General features: G+C 50.6%; 1 protein-coding gene across 2 annotated transcripts in view; it reads left to right on the plus strand.

Annotated features, from left to right (window-relative positions):
- The first annotated feature begins 775 nt into the window (after positions 1 to 775).
- ABHD6 (abhydrolase domain containing 6, acylglycerol lipase) overlaps positions 776 to 5,890 on the plus strand; it is a 55,098-nt gene continuing 49,983 nt past the window's right edge. For both annotated transcript variants that reach the window (XM_059390037.1, XM_059390038.1), the window contains exon 1: positions 776 to 1,200. The gene's annotated coding sequence lies outside the window, so the exon portion shown is untranslated. The remainder of the gene's footprint in view (positions 1,201 to 5,890) is intronic.

The raw sequence follows: 5,890 nt of genomic DNA on the forward strand, positions 1-5,890 counted from the left end.
GGAGGAAATGACATTTAAGCTGAGGCATGGAAAAGAGGAAGTAGTCATGCCAAGCAGAAAAGGAAGAGTTCCTGGTAGAGGGAACAGCCCATGCAGAGGCCAAAGTGGTAGAATTCAGCCTGGGTGCCCTGAATAGTAGATGATGCTGGAGTGGGAAACTGAGGCCAGCTGCTCAAAAATCCAGACTCTGTGGCAGATAAGCTAGTCAGACAACACCGTTTGAATTTAAGGGTGGTAATTTTTATGCTCCGCTGATTATTTTTTTCTTTCTTTTCTTTTTTTTTTTTTTTTTTTTTGCCTAATGAGATTTAACTGTCCTTAAAAAGAAGAAATGACCGTAGGGGGATTTAATCAGTGGTGGCTGAAAGCCTTTCAAGACTGCCATTTTGCCCCCGAAGCTTTGGAGCCAGGTGCCGGGTCTGAATTCCCATTCTGTCCTTTACAGGCTCAATCCATGGGCAAACTCCTCATCTTTCTTCTGAGAAAGGAAGCCAATCACAATGCCCACCTTACAGGATTAAAAGAGACAACACGTGTAAGGCAGCGTTGCTAAGCACGCCTGTGAACCTGGGCCTGTCCCTCGGAGCCCTCTGAGAGCAGAGATCCGGTCACTTTGACGGCCCGTGCCCGGCAGCACCAGGCACACAGCAGGTGCTCAGAACCATGAACCAATGCCTCGACGAACTCTGGCATCTCCCGCTGGAACTGTGGCTTCTCGGGTCGCCACCCCTTCCCCGGCCCCCAGAGCTCTTTAGGGGCGGGGCGGCGCGGGGCGGAGCGGTCGGCTCTGCGCTCCGCACTTGGCGCGGCGCGCGAACGCGGTAGGCGCTGGCGCTCTGGCCGGAGCTCTTGGGTGCTCGGCGGCAGGTTGCGGAGGTCGGGGTGTGCGAGACCCTCACTTGCCCCTCCGGGTTGAACGCTCGGAGCGGTGAAGCCGAGCAGCTGAGGGTTCTCGTGACGGGTGGGCGGTAGGCCGGACCCGACAGCCGCGGAGCGGCGCCAGGGGCCGGCGCGGGCGGAGCCGGCTTTTCTGTCGGCTGACGCAGGCCGCCGCGCCGCGCCTTTAAGGCGTCCAGCGGAGCCCGGCGCCGGGAACTGAGCGGCGCGGGCACGAGCGCTGCTGCCGGACGCGAGCGGGACTGGGGGCCGAGGACCCGAGGACCGGCGTCCGGATCCGGCGGCGCGACCCTTGCGCCTGAGGTCAGAGAGAGTGTGCGCCCGCGGGGCGGGCTGGGGCAGGGGATGCGCTCCTGAAAGTGGGGTGTGGGGGGGTGTTGTGTGTGTCCGAGGTCTCTCCTTTCGGGCCCGCTGACCCACCCTGCACTTCCCGAATCGGGGCTGCCTGGCCTCCCTGCAAACGGAACACGGGGCGAAATGGGTCGGGGACCTGCATCTCTCTTTCTGCTCGGTTCCCTCGCTCCGGCATCAGCCCTAGCGCGCTCCCCTGCAGTGCCTGGACAGATTTGACATTCCCGAATCCAGATGCCCTCACTCCCCGGGCTGCCTACCGCTTAAGCCCCGGGACAAGGTGAGGATGAGTCGGGGACCAGCACCCTCTTTCTACTCCGCCTCCCACCTCTGGCTCCGGCACCAGCCCCTGTGCGCCCCTCCTGGTGCCTGGATGGTTTGGAGGCTCCTGCACCCTCGTTCTACCACTTCTTGAGGAAAGGTTGCAGTTCGACCTTCCAGCTAATGGTACCTACCCCCGTCCCGCCCCAGATATCAGCGCCCCTGGGGACCTCTCCCAGCCAGTACCTACTCCCAGCCGCCTTTAGCTCACCTTTCCTCAGTCTGCCCCAGTTCTCTCGGCCTCATGCCCTCTCCTCCCGCCAACCCTTGAGTTAGGATCCTGGTCCAACCACCCTGACAGCCCGGTGCTGCCCCACAACCCCCAGCATCCCCCGCCTACACCTTCGCTGCCTTCCTGGCAGCCTTGGAAACTGGGATTGTGTAACGCTGGCTGCAGGGCAGAGCAATGCAAGCTGTGCACCCCTGTAACCGCATTCGAGTGAGGAGGCCAAGTTGAGAGAGTGAATGAAATAGGGAAGAAGAAGAGGTTGCAGGGGTTGGGGGGGTCTAAAAACTGTGCAAGCTGGGATATGTACCTGGAGCCCTTCCTGTGCCTCAGAGTTTGGTTGATTAAGAGGAGGTTTCAGCTTGGACTGGAGGTCAGCATTTTCCTCTCCTCTCCCTCATGGCTAGTCTACCTGGTTGGAAGTTAAGAGTTTATAATATTGTAAGTAATAGCTGACATAGAATACGCAAGTATACTGGCTGCTGGACCCTAGGTCTGGCACCTTTAGAAGATTACCTGCTTCTCCCAACATCTCCATGCATGAGGGAGGTACCAATGTTATGCCCATCTCCAGAGGAAGAATGTGTCCTCTTCCCAGGACACACAGGGAATCTGACCTCAAACCCCCTATTCTGAACCATTAAACTTAATTTTTACCCAATTGTAACTAATAAATTTTTATCAACATTTTCATAACATAGAAAGTTAGAAATATGAGAAATTGATAACCTGTGTTCTTAGGACCAATTTTTCTAAAAGTGGGTTCTCAGACTAGCATGGGGTCCTGGGTGTCCTCCCTGGGTAGACTGATGCCCAGAGAGAAGGGGTATGCTGGAGGCCCCACAGCTAGGAAGTACCAGGGCTGGGATGCTAAACATGTCCTGGAATGGTAAGTCCTTACTTCCTGCGCTCCGAGTTCTGCCCCAGCCCATCAGCCTAGGCCCTGGAGATTCTCTTCCCTTCCCTGTTTGCATCCTGATCTCCCCCTTCCTGCTCTGCTTGCTTTGCTATAACCCAGGCAGGTGAGCTGCAGTCTTTGCTTAGGCTGTCCTCTCCTTTAGGAATGCCCTCCTTGGAATCTGATGCCTCGGTCGTACCTGCCCCTTAGCTCCAGCTCAGCAGTTCTCTCCGGGAAGCACCTCTGATTCCTCCTCTTATAACTGGGATCTTTACCTTCTACCCCCATGATGGCATTTGAGAAGTTCTAGCTGCATGTGTCTGCCTATGCTTTCTGGTGCACCTGTGCTGGCAGGATCGGAAGCACTCCCCAGTACCCGTCTAACCATCTGCCTGGTGACGCCCCAGGACAAAGAGAGAGAGAGAAAGAAAGAGGTCCATGGGTGTATGGTGCGGTTTCCAAAGTAAGGATAGGCTCAGAATTTCTGAACCTCACAACACCAGACTCCCTTCATTGAGCTACAGCCTGATCATGGAAGAATGTCTCAGCATGTCACCCAACATTATAATTACATAATTTTTTTTTTTTTAACCCAGAGGATTCCCACCAGAAAATCAGAAACTTGGGTCCAAATCCCCCTGCTACCACTGCTAGCTGTGTGGCCAGACGCCTATTACCTCACCTCTCTGAGCCTTAACTTCTGGTAATGGCACCTGCTTCAGAGGGCAGTGGGAAGATTTAGATAAGATAAAGCACACAGCCCAGCCTGTGCTGAGCACTCAGTAAGCAGCAGCTATTATGAAGAGTGAGTGTTGGCCCCCACTTTGAATTACTAGAGACATTAAATCATTACTCAGTGACTCACACTGACTGCTTAGAGGTGGGCCAGAGGAATCTCACCAAAGGAGAGGAAAGCTTTTTTTTTTTTTTTTTTTTTTAAAGACTTTAAGTAATCCCTACACCCCTTGTGGGGTTTGAACCCACAACCCCACAATCAAGAGTTGCACACTCCACCAGCTGAGCCAGCTAGGTGTCCTGAGGGAAGCATTTTGTGTGTGTACTCAGAAAGGCCTGTGACACTTTCTTTGACTCTAAACCATCCATTGCCTTGGCAAAAAGAATTGTCTTTCTGATTTTTAGCTTTAAAAATCTATGAGCTTTGAGTTTTGTGAGGCTTCACACACCTAGAATGAGTGTGTGAATGCAGTTCGTGCAATTGTAAATAACTGAAACTTACTGATACGAGAGAAAAAAAATAGCTTGTTTTTAGAGGTGACCTTGGTTTGTACTGTGTGTTGGTTCAGGCTTATCTTGGGGGTGAGAGGTTTGAATCAAAGGTTTGCTTTGGATTTGGAGGGATGGAAAGCTGGGGTGAGTGTTTTTCCGTAGTATACCAGTAAGCGGCTCAGAGTAGAAATCACCTTCCCTGTGTCATATTCTTTAGCAACTCCTGGTTATTTTGGTGATTAGATCACTTTTTTACAGTGATGAGTATTCAAAAGTAAAGGACCAGGAATGTCTCCTTCAAAACTAAGCGTTTGGAATATCTGTAGGTTGAAAAAAAAAATTTTTTTTAATGTCTCCTAATGTGACTATGAAGGTAAGTTAGGATCTTGTTTGATAATTTTAAGACTGTTAAGGTATTCTAAGGCACACATTTTTGTAAATTTTCATTGTTCCATGGCATTTAGCAAGCTATGGGACTTTCTTTCTGTGACCCTGCAGGGACACAAATATTTTTCATGCTATTAATATGGTGGCCATCAAATTCAAATTCAGTGAAATTTAAAATTCTTTTAAGTCACACAGGCCATATTTCAAGTGTTCAATAGCTATGAGTGGCCAGTGGCTACTGTATTAGGGAGTGCAAAGAGAGAACATTTCCATCTTCCCAGAAAGCTTTATGGGAAGGCACCATTTAGATCAATAAGGCCATGGACAAACTGCATAATTACAGGCTTAAGTTCCATTCTTTCTAGCAAGTCATCTGCAGGCCAAGAAATGGAGTGTGCTGAGGATGTCTCCTTGTCAAGGATAAGGATGTTACTTAAATCCCCTTAACCTCATTCTGGTTTTCTGGTTCACTGGCTTTTAACACTGCCAGATTCAGAGGATGAGGAGATGGAAGCAAATTCAATGTCTTCCAGCAGTGCTTCTCCATCTTGGCTGAATGTTAGAACCGCCTAGGGAATTAAAAAAAAAAAAAATACGCCTGTCCAGCCTCTGGCCCAGGCCCATTGAATCTGAATCTGTGGGGCAGGTATCCTGGAATCTATATTTTTAAAATGCTCCCTGGGAGATTCTGTGCAGCCAGGGTTGAGAACAACTGCCTTCAAGACTGTGAAGTTAGGGGAAAAAAAAAAATCCCTGAGGACTGGAAGATGTCATTTTAAGGCAGGTATGGTGAGTGGCTAAGAATGTTCCTCATTGATTTACTATGGCAGTAAATGCAGCATCGGAGTTGAATGGTCTCACTTCTCCAGAAGGGCTCTCAACTGAGGGCAGCTTTGCCCCACAGGTGCATGTGTCAATGTCTAGAGACACTTCTATTTGTCACAACTTAGCAGTAGCTTCGAATGGCTAGAGGCTCCCACATGCCGCTAAATATCCTATTTGCATAGGACAGCTCCCCACAACAAAGAGCCAGCCGGCCCAGAATGTCCATGGTGCCACAGTTGAGAAACCCCAATCTAGGTGCAATTTTTGCAAACCCAAGTTGTCCCTGACCTTGGATATAGATGTCTTTAAGGAAGATCCAGATACTCTCCTAAACTGGGCCCTCAGAAACCCTTTTTGATCCATCTCTCAGGCTTTCGAAACCCAGAAGCCATGGAGGGGGTCGCTGCCTGTATTCGGATGTGTTTGGGGCTGCACCAGGGAAACTGCTGATTCAGGGGGACAGGGCAGCCTGTGAAAGGTGTGGGCAAAGGATCTCACACTGCAGCAGGTTGGGATCCTATTCTTTTGTTAAGTAATTATCCATAGTAACAGCAGCCTTTGCCTTAGGCTTTTTTTTTTTTTTTTAAGATTTTATTTATTTGGGGCGCCTGGGTGGCTCAGTGGGTTAGGCCGCTGCCTTCGGCTCAGGTCATGATCTCAGCGTCCTGGGATCGAGTCCCGCATCGGGCTCTCTGCTCAGCAGGGAGCCTGCTTCCCTTCCTCTCTCTCTACCTGCCTCTCTGTCTACTTGTGATTTC

This window comes from Mustela nigripes, chromosome 2 (genome assembly GCF_022355385.1).
Source record: "Mustela nigripes isolate SB6536 chromosome 2, MUSNIG.SB6536, whole genome shotgun sequence".
NCBI classification, from domain to species: domain Eukaryota; kingdom Metazoa; phylum Chordata; class Mammalia; order Carnivora; family Mustelidae; genus Mustela; species Mustela nigripes.